The sequence below is a fragment of the Mytilus galloprovincialis genome, chromosome 2 (genome assembly GCF_965363235.1).
Source record: "Mytilus galloprovincialis chromosome 2, xbMytGall1.hap1.1, whole genome shotgun sequence".
Lineage (NCBI taxonomy): Eukaryota > Metazoa > Mollusca > Bivalvia > Mytilida > Mytilidae > Mytilus > Mytilus galloprovincialis.
In genome coordinates this window covers 40,065,619-40,087,065 of record NC_134839.1, presented here as the reverse complement: position 1 = coordinate 40,087,065, position 21,447 = coordinate 40,065,619, and the positions used below count along the sequence as shown (strand labels likewise).

At 32.9% G+C, this 21,447-nt stretch overlaps 1 long non-coding RNA gene across 1 annotated transcript in view; it reads right to left on the bottom strand.

The window, feature by feature from the left end:
- Positions 1–544: 544 nt before the first annotated feature.
- The window catches only part of LOC143062243 (uncharacterized), a 29,598-nt gene continuing 8,695 nt past the window's right edge, over positions 545–21,447 (bottom strand). The window contains exon 3 of the long non-coding RNA XR_012974631.1: positions 545–640. This is a non-coding gene — a long non-coding RNA (uncharacterized LOC143062243). The remainder of the gene's footprint in view (positions 641–21,447) is intronic.

The following is a 21,447-nucleotide window of genomic DNA, read 5'->3' as shown; positions in this document are numbered from 1 at the left end:
GTGAAAGTGCAATGCAGTGATTCTGTGAGAAGTAAAGTAGTGTCGTTTTTCTCTTTTAAAAAAATTGTTTACTTATTCATAACAGCCAGTTCAAAGAAACTAAGGTTCAACGCAATCTGGTAGTGTAAATTATATGACATATTCTATTCTGTTCTTGACCCGTTTTGTGGCTCTAAGCGGTTCTCCGTATTAAAACATCCCTGACTTTCAAATGCCCTATTTGGGAGGCGTTCCTAATGAAGGCACACCAGGAAAATCTCTTCGAATGGACGATATTTATACAATATTGTTTTTTTTTTTTCATTTTCTAGCACTGCGTTGATTTTGCAGCGGTTTGATTGTTAGACCTTATGGATATTATCAGCTTAACAGTCTGTGCCTCAGTATTGACATGATTTATAAACCTATCGATAAAATAGACGTAAGATACCAACAATAGCGACATTCAAACTCAAAAGGAAACGGGCATTGCCATTGTAAAAAAAATAAAACCGACCAAAAGTCAAGTAACAAAACTAACTATAGTAAACTATAGCCTGAGTAACACGAATTCCACCAATAGCTTGGGATGATCTCAGGTGACCGTGCACCGAAAGGGTAAGCAGATCCTGCTCCACATTGGATATCCGTCGTGCTACTCCTGTAAAATATGTTGATACGTTATATCAAAAGAAATTAGACATCACGTAATGCCTGATTGGTATCTGACCCAGAGACACTACCAAAGTCGTTGGTCATGTACACTTTCTAACCCTGAAACTTCACCGAAAGTAAAAAAAATAAATTGAAACTACTTTTTAATTTGTTATTCTCATTTAATGGTTGCCTCAAAAAATGATTACAAAAATAAGCAAAAATATTTCATTTTTTTCAATGAATTATAGAAAGCGCCACTATAATGACGACATTCTTAGCCACGTGATTTGCAACATCCGCTTTGGTCATCATTTACATGCCCAGGCAAGCTAATCGCAAACAAAATAGTTTTCTTAGCAAAGCAACCGTAGCATTTCAAATTAAATGTAAATTATAATCTAAACATTCCTGATCATTTTCAAGAATTTGGATTCATTAGCCGGTGTTTGTTGAGATGAAGACATAATGTCAAGTTTCCGTCGTCACGTCAAGCTGTTAGTCTTGCACACGACGTTTCTATAATAGTTTTGGCAGGTATATTTTTCGAATGCGACATTCTTTACTATGTAGTTAGTTCGTTCATTAACAGTATTTAAGAGTTGCTTAAATATTCCTTAATAGTCCCCATCATCAAAACTTTGTGCAATTCTTGATATTGTTTTGGAGGAATGTTTTTTTTCTTCTTTAAACTGCCAAATAGACCGTAGCTCCAAAAAGAAGGATGAAATAGAACTAGACTCACTAAATTTTGTTTTTACCATGCAGGCTTATTATTGTGTACACCAGACGCGCGTTTCGTCTACAAAAGACGCGGTGCTCTTTCTTCTCTTTTTATCAAAAGTATATTAGTAAAGTTTTGAATTCTTGTTAGTTTTATAACGTATTCGGAAATTATAAATTTGTGTCTGGAACATAATGCATACTGATTTGTTTACCAACATTGTTAAATCAAAGGTGAACGTTACTCTTCCAGTCCAGAAAATTATGATCAAAAGAAAGAAAATTTTACTAATAACCAAAATAACCAAGATCAATTTATCATGCGTGAAGAAGGCTTTCTTATTATATTAAATTATAGCTTACAAGTATCCGACTTAATCACTAAACTATTTAGTATCGGTTTCCATTGACACCTCTTACAACAAAGGGGGCGTGGTTGGGATACGTTAGGAGCACATGATTGTCATGAGGTTAATGATGATAGCTTATTAGATCAGGCAGTTCTAATAGTACCAGAACACTAATGACTAGTTATCTTCTAGAATCAAAAAGATGGACCACAGTTATTGATATTACTAATTAAACTTTACACATTTATCAAAGGACGGAGAGACGAAATGGCATGGTCAGTGCGATGACCAATGGTCATTAATTGTAACATTTTAATAAATTGTTTTCTTTGTAAATTGGTATGACAAGCCTCTGGAGTCAGAGATTTACAATAACTTCTTTCTGTCGTCAGACAGTAAATATTTGGATTTCTTCCCTTAAGTCGTCCTTTCCATTATATATAAACAAACTGATGAATATTGGTAATTTTCATAGACGTAAGCGATACAGTATTTAAAAGATTTGTCACAATTGTCTTTTCTGAAATAAACAACCTATCTGTCTGTAGAGGATGGACAGATGGTATCATCTTTCGTTTTGACTCGTCTGGTGGTTCACAAGGATATACTCGTTTGTTTCATCTTGATTTTTCTGTCGCCTGGTTCATTAGTTGTACTATTTATTATCCCGCTAGCGAGGCGTTGTTCGTGTCATGACGTCGATACTATATTTCTGTGTACCTGTGTCACAGGAAGTGTTGCAAAGTGCATTAGATTGAGCGTTAGCATCCAAGTAAAAACTGTAATATCTATTCATTTGGTTTCAGTAATGTCGTATATTAAAATCTGGTATCACTTGTAAAAATGGAATAGTCAAAATGTTTTATAAACTTTAAAAATTGTAAAGTATGAATAAAAGAGAGAGTGGTACACTTAATCTCTGGTTATTCATAACGATATACTAGTGCTCTGCTATATAAAATAGTGACTTTTGTTGCTATTGCATACTTTTATGTTGTTGATTTTTTAATTCTGTTGTGATTTTGTGTTTTATTTTAAAAAAATCTTTTGGTCTTATTTCAATGCACTTAGGTAATATTATCTTTGTTATATATGTGTGCTTACAAAGTTGTGTTATTTACCTATTTATTTAGATTGTTTCTTGTTTGCTTTACGTCTATGGGCAAACATGTTATGTGCGTTCGGAGTAAAAACAAATTATCTATAGATTAACTGTAGGTTCTGCATTGCCGGTCGTTCAGAATAGAGGTTGGAGAAAAATGACAAAACCTTTCGGAATTTGTGTCCCTCGGTGCTCTATGACTTGAAATTTGTACGCTATTTGTCCCTTTTTTTAAATTTTATTTCACCGTCACTGTTGAGTTCTATGTAGACGTCTTGCGTACAAAAGTATAATCCTGGTTTCTTAGATGAGTTGTTCTAACAGGAGCAAACCTTGTCCTTAGCAACAGGCCTTCTCGTGGTCTTTAAAGAGTACTTCAACACTCAGAGAGCGTGACACTCTCCTTTGCAAGCTATCTGAATTATCGTCCTCATTTCGACAGAATGTGGCTGCGTATTTGTTCATCCTGCACAGACAGGCACATATATAGCTCTCATGATAGTAGCTTTTTTACTGGAAAAATCCAAGTGTCTGTATTCGAGTCAGTCCTTGAAATATATATATTTTTAAGAAAACGTGACATACAAACTCTAAATTTAAAAACAAAAGAAAACAAATCACATCATATCATTGATATATCAATTCAAGGAGAAACAGACAACTGCTGCACTAGCGTAACTGCTACAAAACAAAATGTTTGCAATAATTTATGATTTTCCCTAAAGATAAAAGTATCGTTATAAGGATGTATTATTCTAGCGTTCTTTAACTTTACATTCAATACTTCGATTTCGAAACTTTTTCTACATAAAAAAATGCCTTTTCAAAGTCAACATTCATTTCCTCCTCAAATTCACATGTAAATTCACATGTAAGCGATATTTCGTTCATGCATAAAATTCAAAATTAAAATAAGAAGATTTGGTATGATTGCCGATTAAACAAGTTCAAACAATTATCCACCAATGTTTTTCGAAAGCAAGCACATCAATAACTATGATTTGTTGCTAAAACTCATTCTTTAAAAAAAAAAACGAATTCAAGAAATTCAATTTCAGTAACAAACTTTATATAGTAATGTCATTTGTCAATTGCAGACGTCATGCGTACAAATCCTCGCAACAGTCGCAGGAATTACAATTTGTTTCTGTTCCATTCTTTAATGGTTGTCAGCTGAATTAGTCGAAGTGTGTATTACCCTATCATATGAAAAAGTGTTAGATTCGACACTTCCTAGAGCTTCTGGGCATGTCATCTTGTACAAATCTATACCATCGGGTTCATTTTCCGATATATTAATATTGTGCAATGATTCACTAATACCAATATGCTAATGTTCTGAATCTTTGAAATACATTTCGACCCGAATATATAAAAATCAACTATTTCTAGGAGAAATTTAGAAGAACTTGGAAGTATTCGAATTAGAAGAAAAAAGTATTTTTTCTGAAACGAATTTTACGTCTTCCAAATAATTTATGTTTGGATACATTTAACAGAATTCGAAGCATATCGCTCATTTTATTCCTATATTTGAGTTTTTTTCTTGTGTTATACTTATACATCCAATGTATCATATGAACGTATTAACTAATACTTACCAAATTAAAAAGACTTTCAGCACGCGACCCGGGTTTTGAAAAGTTAGGCAATTTCTAATATAAATCATTGAATTTTCAACTTTTTCCGTTTTTGCAGCCAATTAAAGAATTGTTGGTTCGGTTTCTGTCTTAGTCTTTATCTGCATTTATAACATTCGCCGAGAGAATATAATTCTAATGACATTTTAATAATTATATATACTCAGAGGTTGATTTTGGAATGCGTACCATCATAGTGTCTGCTGCCTTAAATTTTTTAGCTGTAAATTTATTCTATCTTTAAAGAAAAATGCATTTCTTTACATTAAATTATTTTCGACAGGAAAGCAACATTTTTCTGATTGTTGTTAGCGTTTTGCAGCAATTAGAATGTTTCCCAAAGCAAATGTTTATGTAGTTCCGTAAACTGACTGGTTACGGTTCGTTGCTTCCTCTAATAGCACCGTCACAGTGTGTGGAATTGCTGAAGGTTATTAATTTCGCGTGCCACTTTCCTTTATTTTTTTAGTAATTACATAGAAGAATTTTTGAAGAAAGAGTTCTAATGTTGTACGTTCTATAAAAAAAAATGCAATCTGCTATGAATGATAATGAAATATATGACAAAAGATATACAGATAATTATGTATGCGTCTTAAAATCTGCATTAAGCATCTGCTTTGTATACTTTGATTGTACAAATCACTCATTTTCACTTTTAATTCTGTTGTTGCAAAGAAAGAGCTTGTTTTATGTTTTCCAAAATAATGACAATCATTCTGACAGAGTTTAAAACATATAATATGTGCAACAAAAAATGGGACTGACTAAAATCTATCAATGAAAGAAATAAAGGCCCATAGTCTGCATTATCAAGATAGTAAAAAGCAAACTAACCATGACGGAAAAAACATATAAATTACATTGTCATCATTTGCAGACCCGGAAGGGTTTTCAGGGTTTGGAAAATTTGGTCTGGCCCCTCCTCTTTTTTTTTTTCTTTTTCTTTTTTGATTATTAGAGATCAAACAAACCAAGACCTAAAGACTGTTATCTGCTGCTGCTCTGCTTAGTATGCAGCAAAGGACACATAATTGTCTTTTTTTTATTTGGGGATTATTGAAGTTGTTAATTTAGAGATATGGTCCTAACTTAGAAGAACAAAATAAAAAAAGTGACAATGACTTTAAAACGCGTGATCTCTAACATCATTGAAATTACATAAGTGTTCATGATATTATACTGAAATAACCATTGCAATGCATTCGGATAGTTGTATGTCAAACTTGTACAAAAAATGTTATGACGATCCACTTACTTAATCTTTGGTAACGGCATTTTTTGTTTTGGTGTATTGAAAGCAATCGTTATAACATAAAACGTCCCATCGTGTTACAATGGAAGTATCAAGTTTATGGAAAATAATATTATTGCTAAATTATTTAAGGGTTAAAATTATCATATGTACTTGAAATATAGATGTATGTAATTGTTGGGATTTAAAATAGTCGAAATTGAGGGAATAGAAAGAGTATGTAATTAAAATTGTGTACCTGTATCTAATTAAGAATACATTGTATCTGAAATATTATGGTTAAACTAATCCATAAATTTATTACTTTTGAATTGTATTTTTTATATATGCCTTCAACTCCTAGGGGAATACATGTACATTACATTACTAAATAAATTATTAAAATCAAGATCAACTATTTTTTATATTTAATATTTGACTTCTTGCATTTTAATAACTTCATTTAAAATATTTCAAGCAATCGTTCATTAAAAATGCACATGAAAGTAAAATATTTTGTCTATTTTAGATAAACATTCAATATTGTCACGCCTCTAGCGTCCATAATATGATAACGTCTATTGGACCATCGTTCAAATTGATAGCTACGACAGTGTTTTCAAGCTCCGCCCACAAGATGTAAAAGGAAGGTGATATTATTGAGATAATTTGCTGTCATGTGAAGTGTAAAATGGGATGTTAGTTAATAGCATGCAAATTAGGGAAATTGTTAAAAAATAATTATGTTTTACCGCGAGTTGGAAACTCCAGAAATGAACGGAGTATTGTTTAAACAAAGAGGAAACCGAAGGGATATACATGACTATTCAAATCAAGAAGACCTAAATAAGACAACAAACTTTTCAATTTCTGAAATTTTACGACCTGAATTTGGTCAAAGAAGGGCAGAACAAACAAGTTATCGAGAACCGTGCCAAGTAAAACAAGAAACATTTTCTGGATTAAATCATTATGTTAACACTCCGACACCATATCGCTCTTCGTTTTACAATATTGATGACATATTCCGAAGATACAAAACATTTATGTGCTCAGCATCCAAACATGACATCAATGAAACATCCGGGTCTTTAGAGAAATCGATTGCAAACGATATAAAACCCTTTGAAGAGATCAAAACAAAATCGGATCCGGACGCTCTGGAAACATCGGATTCCGGAAACAGTGATGGTGTGGGCAATTCTGTCTGGCCAGCATGGGTTTATTGTACTAGGTATTCAGACCGACCATCAGCTGGTAAGAAGACGCAATTAATGTTCTATCTCTCTCTGTTTTTTTCTCTATCTATCTCCGAGACTATCTCTCTCTCCGATGCTCTCTCTCTCTCTCTCTCCAATGCCCTCCCTTTCTCTCCGAGGCTTTCCCCGACGCTCTATCTTTGCCTCTTTCTTTCGTTACAAGACATTATGTTATGATTACTGCATGGATATATGTTTCAATATATTCAAATTTCGGGGGGGGGGGGGGGGGGGGGTTACAGTTATTGTCACGCTATTAAATTGCGTTCAACTTAGAAATTCATCTTCAAAAAATAATCAAGCTTATGTTTTTAGGATTTTCAATTTATAATTATCATAGTCAGGAACCAATCAACCATAGCTATCTGTGGCACAATTTTCTATTTAAAACCAGAAAGTCAGTGCCAAGTATAGTAGATTTATCTTTTAACATCTCGCGGCATAACTCGTCATGTTTTCCAAAATACGAATACAAGTATATGACTTTGAATTGTTTGATATTAAGTCTTTTATAGGTAAATAAATCAGGAGAATATATCAAACAAAATACATAAATATCCAAGAAGTGAAGCTTTGTAATGTCAAATAATAACACTTGGCTCTGGGTATCCTTCGGTACTTATTGTATACCTTTAAAAAAATATCATATTGAATCAACGTTTTCAACACTACTATTAACCCCGAATACCACTTTTTGATATTTATTTGTAAAATTATTAAGAATCTCTCAGGTCTCTCTTTGAGATTGAAATTCCACTAAATTTCGTTAACTCTGAATGTGACAATGCAAATGCTTATCTTCTTTCTTGAACAAGACACGTTTGTGTATATGTAAAGTAAAAAGAAAAACTAGTTGTCTTTCATATAGCAATTAATAATTTAATTATTGTTTATTGGAATTGCAAACGGTAGAAGAACAACAAATACAAGAAACTGTATTTTGGAAGTCCATGTTGTCTGAGGTCGTAGTAAAAATCAATGAACCGTAACCATGTTCGTGATTATAGTTGATTGATTATCAAGTTTTGACAGATTAGACCAAATCTTGTCTGTTAGATATTAGTTCCTTACTTAATGGGGTTCTAATTGGAGAAATTTTGTTTGACGAATTGGCTTACTGTGATATCAGAGGCATTTGATAAGCACATTTATCACGTAAGCAATTACAGAAGCCTTCTTGTCCTATAATAAATTGTGCACTTGTTAAGATAAAGTGTTGACTAGTTAATTACTTGAAATTTATTATGTAGATACTAGGAGAAAGTGTTGATTAGTTAATTGTCGTACTGAAATACACTGCAGCAATAAAATTAGACACAGGTGTTTGACTGCGAGAGTAGAGTGACGTTACAGTATATTTTAATTGAAAATGACCGACAAAAAAAAACCGGATCAGTTCATATTGAAGAATATACTTATATTTGTTTTTGGGACGTCACACATATACCAAACTTAATTTTGTCAACATTATGTATCATGCCTTATATTATATTGTGTGATTTCACGCAGGATTTCCATTTTACAGGTCCAAGAACAAAAAAGGTACGACACAGAACCATCAAACCGCCATCAGACGAAAAGAGACCTCGAACGGCGTTTACAAATGAGCAACTACATAGACTGAAAAAAGAGTTCAACGAATGTCGATATTTAACAGAAAAACGCAGGCGAACTTTAGCTGAAGATCTCAGTTTATCAGAATCGCAAATCAAAATATGGTTTCAGAACAAAAGAGCAAAGGTTAAAAAGACATCTGAGGCCAAGAATACTCTCGCTTTGAATCTAATAGCCGAAGGACTTTATGATCATTCAACAATACCCACCACAAAGTCAAATCCTACCGATAGTGATTAAATCTTTGAATTATGTTACAATTTATTTATATTTATTAAAAATGAAAGTCAAGAGTGAGTTTAAATGGCTTTGTGAACTAGTTTAATATACTCTTATAAACGCAAAATCCATACATATGCAAATCTATTTTTCTTGGGTTACAATTGTTTTTCAAATAGTAGCAGAAAGTAAAATCACAAAAATACTAAACTCCAAGGAAAATTCAAAAAGGAAAGTCCCCATTAAATCGCAAAATCAAAAGTTCAAACGGATAACAACTGCCATATTCCTGACTTGGTACAGGCATTTTCTTATGTAGAAAATGGTGGATTGAACCCGAAATTTTCCATAACGAATCTAGCAATTGAATCTCAACTGATAACCTTAAAAGCTAAAAAAAAAAAAAAAAGCTTGATTCATGAAAAAAAGCTTGATTCATGCAACATTTGCCTATATGTATCCAATAGCTGCAACTAAAGAATTTGTATATCATGGGTAAATGTTAGTGGTAAAATTGCTATTTCAAAAAATAAATTAAATGCATGAATGCATGGTTTATGAAGTGATGGTTGGTGTTTAGCTTTTATTTGGATTGTGTTGCTGTCTTATTTTATTCATATATTTTACGAGATATGTTTCTTCTGTTTTCTGGCACCCTCCTCTGGGTCTATGCGTTTGTTCGTTTAGTTTTTAATGTTTGCCTGTGGCAAGTATTTCATGCATATTCTACATTGTATTGGTTTATGACAGATGTATGCTGTTTCGTGCAATGAAATGGTGAATGAATTCATTTTTTTGCGAAATTGCGTAATTTGTCTAAAAATCTACAGAAAACCACATACAGTACCTGATCTGTCGCCACTCCTAAAAGTTCTATAACTCGAAGCGGCGCCTTTTACAATTACCGGTGTGAACATTTTGAAAGGTGGTCGTATCTTTACTTGTATCCCATTAATGATATGGCTTTTACATAATAATTTGCGGCATCATTTTCATTTTCAAACCTTGTAAAAATATTGTCTACGTAAAGATCATTCTTCATCAATGCTGATACACTCATATGCGGCTTAGCTTAGCGAAAGGTAGTGCGACGTAATCAGTCAAACAAACTTTATTAGATTAACTCTCTAAGGAACGATCGTTTCCATTGGTCAATTCAAACCTTCGACCTCACACCTTCGAAAATAGAACACACATAGTATAACGTTGAATGGACTGATTAATATTCACGATATGTTATCTGGTCAAGGTCGTTTAAAGCTTCCATCGACATATTCTCATACATGATTCCAATCACAATTCTAGCTTTTATAAATGTGCATGTGAAATTCATTGGTTTTATAGTTTTCTGCAATTGGTAGTAAAGTTTAAACTTTAAAATCTTAACAGTTTTCACATCTAAATATTCAATTTAAATGTCTCCTCTAGATCAAGGGACGACATCAAAAGTTCAATGTAGGATAAAAAAAAAACTCAATTCACATATTTTTTCATTTATTCCTCCCCCCCTTGCTTATCCTGGATTTTCTTTTACTCAATGGACTCGATGAATTAACGTTGTACTTGAAAAATGAAACCGTACTTTTCTACAAACACTTCATATTCTTTTCCAAGTTTTATGTATTCAGGGGTGTGGAAATGCTATGCCCGACTCGTCCGACTCGTACATTTGAACAACCGGACAAGTAATTATTTTTGTCTTGGTTGCCCGTGGACAAGTAAAAAAATATACAAGACAAAGTTCAAATCCAACAAAAACATAAAATTAATTTCAAAACGTATAAAGATGTTTAATTTATGTAAAAGAAACCAATGTTCAGCAAGTAAAAACATCAATGTTCATGACGATAAATATGATACCGGAAATAGATCGATTACCATAATAAAAAAAAAGTATGCGAACCCGAGTCGCGTAACATTGCATTGGCTTTGTCCATTGACCCGGGATCGTCGATTAGGTTTTATCCATCATTTACCGGAAGTGTCAATTCTTAAAATTTTGTATCGAGATTCAGATTGATAAATACTTAATAAAAAGGTGAGCAAGCAAGACAAAAAGTGTCATGAGTCGAGTAGAAAACCTTAGATGCAAATGGAGGACACAGTATTTAAAAAAAAAACGGAAGCGAGAATTTCAGACATCGTGGATATCAGATTGCCCCTGGCTATCTATGGAAATTCGAAAAATAAATTAAGTTTTTGTCTTATTTATAGATAAAGTCTTATTTATAGATGAAAGGTCAACATTATTTGTTGTCAAAGTGGAAAATAAAAGGGACGCTTTAATTGTCCATCAAGACAATAATAAATAATCAAGAAAAAAACAAGTGTGTCAGTTGAGAGAAACACCACAAAATCAACAGTTTAACTATTATTTAGTTTACATTTCTTCAATCACTGTCCTCAAATTTAGTATATGTACCTACTGGCTACAATTTTTATTCAAAAACTGCTGCAAAATTGTCCTTTACCATGTTTACATGTCATTTCATTGGTTGGTTTGCTGTTAGGTTTCTGTCCCATTGATGTCAACCCATTTCCTACTTTCCTAATTTTTTACACATATAAACAAAAAGATTTCATTTGTTTGTGATGCACAACAGTGCTAAGTAAGAGTCATATATTAGCTAACAAGAAATACTTCAATTTTTATTGGGATCATCAGGGCAAGTAATTTTTTTTCCGGACAAGTAAAATTTTAGGTTTCACTTGCCCGGGGACAAGTGCTCACAACAAATATTTCCACACCCCTGCTGTATTCGACATAGGATAGCGATTTTTTTCTGATTCCGTTTACTTGAAGAAAAAAAAAATCCCGAAATTGTAAGTAAATTCATAACATGTAACCAACCATGCTTTGTTAAGAAAAAACGGAGATGGCCAATCATTGCACAGGGGATGATTAAATGTAGTTTATAAACTCAGACGATATACTTCATTAGGTTTTGCTATTCTCGGTTGAAAAACGAACGTAAATTATATTGTAAATATTTATAGACCGTTGGTTTTCCCGTTTAGATGGTTTTACACTAGTAATTTTGGGGACCTTTATAGCTTGTTGTTCAGTGGCTCCGTGTTGAAGGCCGTACATTGACCTATCATGGTTTACTTTTATAAATTGTTATTTGGATGGGGAGTTGTCTCATTGGCATTCACACCACATCCTCCTATATCTATGTAAATAGACACAAACAGTTTTTAAAAAAGTGTTTATTCATTAAATAATTCAAATGTATCGATAGAAAGGTGAGTTTCTTCTTGTGCATGCATTTAGTCATCCTTAATTTCTTGATATTTTGTTTATCAGTTTATCATACACGTTTCGTTTTGTATTTTATTTTAAATACGAATACATACCACATATACTTTAGCGGAAAGTTCAACAATGTTATGCAGCTCTATTCTTACAGTATAAAATTGAAAGATAAATGTTCATCCATTTAAAATCGAAAACAGTACATTTATATTTAAAAAAAGAAGATGTGGTATGATTGCCAATGAGACAACTATCCACAAGAGACCAAAATGACACAGAAATTAACAACTATAGGTCACCTTACGGCTTTCAATAATGAGCAAAGCCCATACCGCATAGTCAGCTATAAAAGGCCCCGAATTCAAACAAGAGAATTGTTCCTTATAAACTACGATTTCTCACAAGTATTAATTTATTATTTAGTTCCACACATGCATAAGAAATAATCTTCGCCGATGTAACATTTCAATTTATTACAACAACATGCCTTCACTGAATTCATTCAGGTGCACCAATGATACGATTAAAGTTATTTTGTTTCTATCTTTGGGGGACAATTTCCTCCGTTTATGGTACGCTTTTAGCTACATTTTTGTACTGTGTGTATGTTTTATAGCATGAAAATAATAAAAGAGGAATGTCAGTGCAACCACTGATTAATGATTGTAATGGATCAGTATTATGAGATACTTATTATAAGTGACTACGACATTGTTAGGATTATAACCTATCGTCAGTATGAAAGAAATTAAAAGTGGTTCATATATTCATCCGTATAAAAGCGGCACATGTATTTTATTTTATCCTTATATTTCTCATCATGCCGGGTACAAGATAATTGAGTTGCTGCATGCAAAGAACTTAGAATATTACTTAAAACCATAGATGGTATTACATCTATGTTAAAACAAACTATCAGTATAATATTTCGACCCCACTATTTGAAGTTAATAACTATCAGTATAATAGAATGAAATTCAAAACAGTGTGGCTGTGGCTATTGATTGACACATTAAATTCACCCATTGGCTGGGACAATTTAGGTGAACGTTTGTATGTAACGATCACTGCTCACTATGTACTTTTAAAGACACTTAAACTATTGGGTCACCAAAGGTTCTCAACACCTTAATAAAGTAATTCAAAAAATTAATCAGAAATAACACGATGTTTCGATTTATACCAATTATATAAATCAAAACATAAAGGTTATTCCTGATTAATTTTTGGAATTATTTTATAATTAAAGGCGTTAAGAAACCTTTGGTGACCCCACAGTTTAAATGTCTATCGTAGGTACGTCGTGAACAGTGGTCGTTACAGACAAACGTTCGCGTAAATTGTCCCACTCAATGGATGAGTTTAATGTGTCAATCAATGGCCACATCGACACTGTTTTGAATTTCTTTCTATTTCGACCCCACTTTTTGAAGTTAATAAAACATTTATTTATTTCTTTTGACCAAAGGTTTGTAAACTATACAAATCATTGTTTTTACGTTCGTAGTAACATAGTAAATTCCACTGTCGGTCACCTGTGTCAATTCACGTGCACACTTATTACATTGTTGTTGTATTTAAATCTTTCGGCCAATGAAATGAGACGTAACAAGTTGTTTGTTTGTGATACGCCAAAATGTTATCAATGAACTATCAAACGCTAAAGTCGACTGCATTTCAGTATATATTTGCGGGTCATGTATCCAAGTGTCTAAGCAGTGTTGCGTATAGGATGAACGGTGAACTTGTTGCACTAAACGGATTTTAATCGATTTGTTGTTAGAGTACTTCTGGGATTATCTTTGTCGGTCAACAAAAAAAAAGCGTGTAAAATCTCGATCTTTTTCATCTAATCCAATATGTAGGAAAGCCTTTTCAATATCCGTGCTAATTGCGTACTTTTTGGTTCTAAAGCTCGTTGATATTTTAACATGTATGGAATCGCGCTAAATTCCCGACATCATTAGCCTTAAAGTACGATCTTTACAAACTAAGCACAAAATAACAGTAACGACGCATTTAAAATAATACTAGAGGCTTCAAATACAGCATTACATGGGTATTTTAGCTGTCATATTCATGTACATGGAAATAACCCAATTCTTATATGTATAATTTATAAAACTGAGAATGGAAATGGGGAATGTGCCAAAGAGACAACAATCCGACCATAGAGCAGACAACAGCAGAAGGTCACCAACAGGTCTTCAATGCAACGAGAAATTCCCGCACACGGAGGCGTCCTTCAGCTGGCCCCTAAACAAATAAATACTAGTTCAGTGATAATGAACGTCAAACTAAACTCCAAATTGTACACAAGAAACTAAAAGTTAAAATAAAACAAGACTAACAAAGGCCAGAGGCTCCTGACTTGGGACAGGCGCAAAAATGCGGCGGGATTAAACATGTTTGTGAGATGTCAACCCTCCCCCTATACTCTACCAACTGCAGAAAAGTAAACATAACAATACGCACATCAAAATTCAGTTCAAGAGAAATCCGAGTCTGATGTCAGAAGATATAACCAATAACATACTATTATAACTAATATTCTTATTACAAAATTTCCAAAAGAACAATTAACAATGCATGGACTAGCTATATAAAACACCAGGAATCCCGATCAGAAATCCGCGGAAAATTCCAAATCACGAGGAGCAATTCAGTACAAAAGAGTTGGTTTGTAAAATCTGGATCCGGTTCCCACGAAAAATTAAGCTCCATTTTTGAGATCCAAATTTTACTGCTCATATTTTGGGGTCTCGTCTGATTGCTCCTTGTGATCTCTCCGTGGATTCCTGGTCGAGATACCCGGTATGTATAATCAAGGAGGTCATATGACCTCCTTGGTATAATGTATCAGCATTTGTTGCTTATTTTAGACGAGATGACCGACAGTTAGGACCCGATATGAATATAAATAAATAGACAAGCACGTGCAATCATATACTGTTGACTTTTCTATTTGATTTGAAGTTCTATGTTAAAAGTATGTGCAAACCATCGTGATGTTTTGTGGACTGGATCAGTCATCGAAAACAATACGTTGTTGACATATATAGTTACACACATTTTCGTTTTATTTTGATGATGTAGAATGATCATGATTATGGCTATTTTTAAAACTTCGTTTTTTGTTTATCAGTCAATTTGTTACCTATGATAGTATAGTGAAAAACGTCGAAAATTTTAAATGTTTTACGGCTTGCGAACGCGATGACGTAACGATAATTTCGACGTTTTCTTTTCTTATCACATAGACACCACTTTAAATGATGTACTAGTATTCCGTAAAAACGAAGTCGGTAACCCTATCATTATTGTACATCATTAATAAAGAAATTTATGTATCAACAACATGCTGTTTTGTTCTTCTAAGAAATTAGAGTTCTGATGATTTTAAGACAATTTCACTCTTTTCTTTTGTCTATTTTATATGCTTTCTATTAATCTATTTTGAAAGAATTCAATCAGTAATATTTCAGATGTTAAAAGAGATAAATGCATTATTTTTTCGATTTTACAGTTATAGTACAAGGAGCTATAGTTGTATGCCAAATTTTACCCAAAACCTGTGACATAACCCATTTTCTGTTACTCTCAAGCTGTAACATGACCTAATGAATAAACATGCTGATAATATGCAGTTTCAACTTAAGGTCCAATTTAAGTTTTCATGAATACGGCTTCATATAAGTCGAATTGACTTGCAAGGGATGTTTTTTTAACTCATTTTGATGAAATTTGACCAACCGACTGTTATTATAGAGAAAGGTTATTTCTATATGCCGCTTATTCATTGGATAACCTTATATAAAAAAGAAGATGTGGTATGATCGCCAATGAGACAACTATCCACAAAAGACCAAAATGACACAGACATTAACAATTATAGGTCACCGTACGGCCTTCAACAATGAGCATTAACACATTTATACGTGATATAAATTAAATGGTTGATGTCAGCAAAGTAAAATGCACGTGCTGTCATATGTGTCATTTCCGACGATAAAACATTTTATATCCATATTTTAATTTTAGACTCATTTAACTTAATAAAGGCATCAATTAAAGGTTTCTTGTTGAGTTAACTGCCATCAAATATTCAATGGATTCTAGCAAATATTAAAAAGTGCTAAATAGTTATTACCGAACACTTCTGACAAAAAATTCTCATCAATTACTTGATAATAATTTTACAGTGAAAGGAAAAGTACAATTTTCATAGATCTTATTCCATCGTAAAATCCTTTTACTCTTTGTTATATGAATAACAATTATTTGCAATTCATTATTATAAATATCTTTGTTTAGCCATTACATAAAAATACTTTATTAATATCTAACAAATCAATCTACGAATTTCAAATTCCTGTATGATATTTTGATGTTTATTATTGTAATAAAATGGAAAAAAGAAGAAAATAGAAAGTAAAACTTTTGACGTGGGTTGTAAAGTCCTCTATTTGTTTTGGGTTTTTTTGTCTGTCATTTACTGATGTTATTATTGATTCTTCCGTAAATGCGAAGTCATCCCAACTATTAACAATTTTATGGTTTTAAAATGATGCAATGTTTCAGAAAGCACTAACCCATAAAAATAAAAGTGTTTGGGGAACCTAATTTTAATAATTTGTTCATTATTAATCAATTTCCATCTCATTTTTATTTCATTAAAATCATTTACCATAGTTCACACAGATACAACTTTTTTGTTACCCGTTTAACGCTCAATCAATCTTTGCGGTAATTGTTCGTACCATTTTATATCCATTTAAATGGCGGACAATAGATGTCTGCTTCAATGCACGAATTGTGTATACAAGTTTTAAAATACAATATTAAAGATGAAGTGAACAATTTGAACAGACAGGTATATATAAATGTCCCATCCAATGTGTTTGTAACGTCTTTTCAGCTTTATGTGACATTCCGGACACGTTTGTTAAACCTTTTCCGGAGCATCACCGAAGAGTTGATTGCTCTATTACTGCGAAAATTACAACTTAATTAAATACTTGACTTTCCTAGGCTTTTTCATCTACTCCTTTGAAAACGGATCATATTTCCAATATATATTTATTAGAAAATGTTGTGGTGTACATATAAAATTTATCATTTTTAGGACGGAATTTTTCGAATGAAAATAAGATAAATATGAAAATTACACAGTATATGTCTCTGTTTCAATGTTACTTTAAGTACTTGTTTTAAGATTTTTAAAAGATAGTCTACATCTCACAAGTTTGTCTCTGTCATTAGGACATTTATTGCCCTTTATCACCTCCTAAAACTTTCATTGTATCCCATAACCTTACATAGAAATAGATAACATCAACGTTTTTTAGGACATAAAATATTAGAAATTAGAGAGGAAAACTTAACAACAATGTTGGTGTCTTTACCACAGCAACTCTCTGGGAGTATATTTATATTTTATTAGTAGTTCAGAAGTTTCGAATTAATACACCTCATCTTTTCGTCTTCGACGGCACATTTGTTTTATTACTAAAATACATCATTTTGGCCTTCTGATACAAGTGAATACTCAAAAAGAGCAAATATTAATAAAAATCAAAACCCTGACCCCCTTATGCATGTATATACTCAAAAAAATGATAAATTTTACTATCTCTTAAAAGAGCAAAAATTGATAAAAATCGAAACCCTGACCACATGCAGAGGCGGATTCAGGGGGGGGGGGGCAGGGGGCCCGGGCCCCCCTTTTTGGGAAAAAAATTGGTTGCTTATATAGGGAATCACTGAAGCGTGACTGGAGCGGGCCCCCTCTTAGGTCAGTCAGTGGGCCCCCACTTATGAAAATTTCTGGATCCGCCACTGACATGCACACCTTTAATACATGTAAATACAGCTAGCAAAGTGAATTCATGTATATACTGAAAAAAATAGACAAAGTTCAACTATCTCTCAAAAGAGCAAAAATTGATAAAAATCAAAACCACGAGCACACCTTCAATATATTTAAAAAAGCCAGCAAAGTGAAAACTTCCTGGGTTTCAAACTGTAAGAGGAGTTATGCGGAATAACTATATCCATAATGGGACGGACGGACGGATAGGGATAAAACAATACCCCCACCCCCAAACTTTCAATTGCGGGTGCATAAAAACTACACATTGCTAATAGAAAAGATATTAAAACGTGTTAATTCCAAAATAAAATTGAGAATGGAAATAGGGAATACGTCAAAGGGACAACAACCCGACCAAAGAGTAGACAACAGCAGAAGGCCGTAAATGAGTCTTCAACGCAGCGAGAAAATCCCGTACACGGAGATGGTTCACAGCTGGCCCCTAAATAAAATTGTGTGATAGTTTTTCAACGTCTTTTAAAACAATTTCCAACATACATGTTTTGTTGGGTATACAGGTGAAAAAGAAGACTAGTAAACTTAATTGTCGTTTAAAAGTTCATCGGAAGGTACCAAGACCTTGTTGATAAATATGTATAGATTCTGCGTACTGACGTTGTTTATCATCTTAACAAGTGTTATATTGTTCTTTCATTTGTCTTTGTTCTATTATTAATATAATTTTTACTGTTTGGATTGGTTTCTGTGATATCCATTTGACATGGCTCGCTACTTATACATCCCGTCAATGTGTTTGTATTATTTTTCATTTTAGCTGGTGTGTTTTGTATATGCGACTTTTTGTGTTTATTTGGTTCTTATAACGTGACTCTGTACTTTAAAGGATCCCGTCATTATGTTATTCTTCTATTATATATCATTATGTTATTCTTCTATTATATATCATTATGTTATTCTTCTATTATATATCATTATGTTATTCTTCTATTATAAATTAGAAAATAATTTGAACGACAAACGACAAAATCATTTTAATCGAGTAGTGGTATTAACCAATTGTGGTTTCTAAGAAATTCTACAGAACTTCTGCACAATTTTTAATCTCGGTCTATTTCTGAAATTAGTTCTCACATACTTTTGATTTTTAACCCTGTATGCCAACATAAATTGTAAAATTGTTTTGAGTAAACATTGAACTACAAAATTTCTTCCTATGTGACGTATAAATTTTCTGACGTCAGACATGCGAAGCAATGAAAGTGTTTTTTATTTGATAGATGCTTTTGTGTTTTTTTGTATAATTGTTTGTTTTAAGAGTGTAACACAGTGAAGCCTGCTGTACCCATATTTTGACCATTGTATTTATAATGTCTGTTTTGTTCACGCATTGTTGTTAATATAACGGAATTTGATGAGACGGTTGTAAAAGTGAGAGGTTTAGCGCTATAAAACCAGGTTCAATCCACCATTTTCTACATTTGAAAATGTCTGTAACAAGTTAGGAATATGACAGTTGTTGTCCATTAGTTTGATGTGTTTTATCGTTTGATTTTGCCATATAATTAGGGACTTTCCGATTGCATTTTCATCGGAGATCAGTATTTTTGTGATTTTACTTTTTATTGAATTCTGAATCATGCTCTTTTGTCTAGAGCATTAAGTGTTCATCATAATCCTACCAGACAACCAACCAACATATGTAAAATCTCATTCGGATGTGTATACGGTGTTATGGTATTGTCTGGTTTTTGTATTATTCTTGTTTAACTAACAATATGCGGAAAATATTCTTCAATAATTTATCGTCTCAGTCAGTGGTAATAGTTATTATTCCAGAAGACAAAGAATAATCCATCATGACACATGGACCAAAGATTCAACTAAATACACATTGCTTTGAGAGTGTCGCATGGTAAACAGTGGTTACGATTGTAATTCCATTCCGGAGAGCCTGATAACATTGCTTCTTTTTATTGGAGTTTGAATTTACAACGTATTTCGGAATTTGTATGTGTCACCCACCGTGTGTGTTCTCTTTTCGTAAAGGTCTGCATGGTTATTTTTAATTCATTAACCTGTCGTTGCTTTTCATATATCTAATACGGATACTGTCCTATTGGAACCCCCTTTAACCCTTAACTCATATCATTCAAAACATTGATTCGTTTCTCGATCATTTGATTATTTGGCGTATTTTTATTTTATTTTTTCATATAATTTCCATTTTATTTGCATTTCAGTTATCATTTCTTATCATGGATTTATTTCTGTAAATTGAATTAAACACGAAACCGGGAAAAGAAAAACTGCACTCTTGTGTTGATAATTAATTATTCGTGTGACATCGGAATGTTTGATATTCAGCTGAATTTTATTTCATTGTGTTGAATGGTAATACAAATTTTCAATCTGCAGCCCAATCGGAGACGCATCTTGCGTTTTCCGACAGTGCTTCTCTAAGTTATTATACAAACATTGAATAAGACGTCACTGCGGACCTATCATTTTAACTTCGGAGCTGTCATTTTAATATTTAAACTGAAAAAGACATGCAGAGTTTAATAAAGTGTCGTAAAAATCTACCTGTAGTTTCTTAATTGAGTCAATTTTATCCGTCTTCTTGACTAGTTCTCCTGGAGTGAGGTATTTGAACAACATGATAGTCTATAATAGTTTAATGTAACATCATATTAATTTACAACATTCATCGCGCCACCCTATTTGACCAGAACGTGACTAACACTGAGCATAATGGTTCAAGTTTTGTTGTCATTGTGTGTCAATTGTATTGAATCCCAAGTGGATGTTGCGTTTTTCTGATACCACACATGCAATAATACCGATTGGTTGATTTTATGTTTTCTTTTCCATGTTTATACAGCTGAAATATCAGAAACGTTGTATTTTTTTGCCGGGCGCTTACTTTTTCAATTGACGTATACATAAATTTTATGCTTTTCAGCAACAAAGGTAGAATTGCTTCCTTCTTTAAATAAAAAAAATGTATCTTGCAATACGTGTAAATCTGCTATATAAAGCCCAGAAAGTTCTCTGTCAGGAAAATATCTACTAGTGCATGCAGTAGAAGTTGTATCTATTCCATTGCACAGGTTATTCCTTGATTTTATTGTAAGATGTGTTTCATATAACATCCAGTATCAAATATGTCCTGCATGCTAAGGACGAGAACAAAATAGCAGTAGGTCTTGTATACGGATATGTCAGGAAGAAGGGAAGGAAATTTGGACTGCCACTGAATGATAAGGGTGAAGTGGATAGGGATCAAACTTTTGCCTTGCAACATGCCACCTACGACAACCTTTAAAGGGTAGTTGCAAGGATTCTCAACTTTCAAATAGCATGACACTCTCTGTACACGAGGCTTCAAATTATACGTCCCATTCTTACCGGACTTGGCTATACGTACTTATACATCCCGCACAGCAAAATGGACGCCCCAAATTTGCTAGGGTTTTCCTGCAACTCGAAAGAAGACCAAAGTGACCATTTTCTATATCTCAAGTATCCTTTTATGAAAAATGGGAGATACAATAATGATATTAACAGCTCCAGTGTGGACTGTG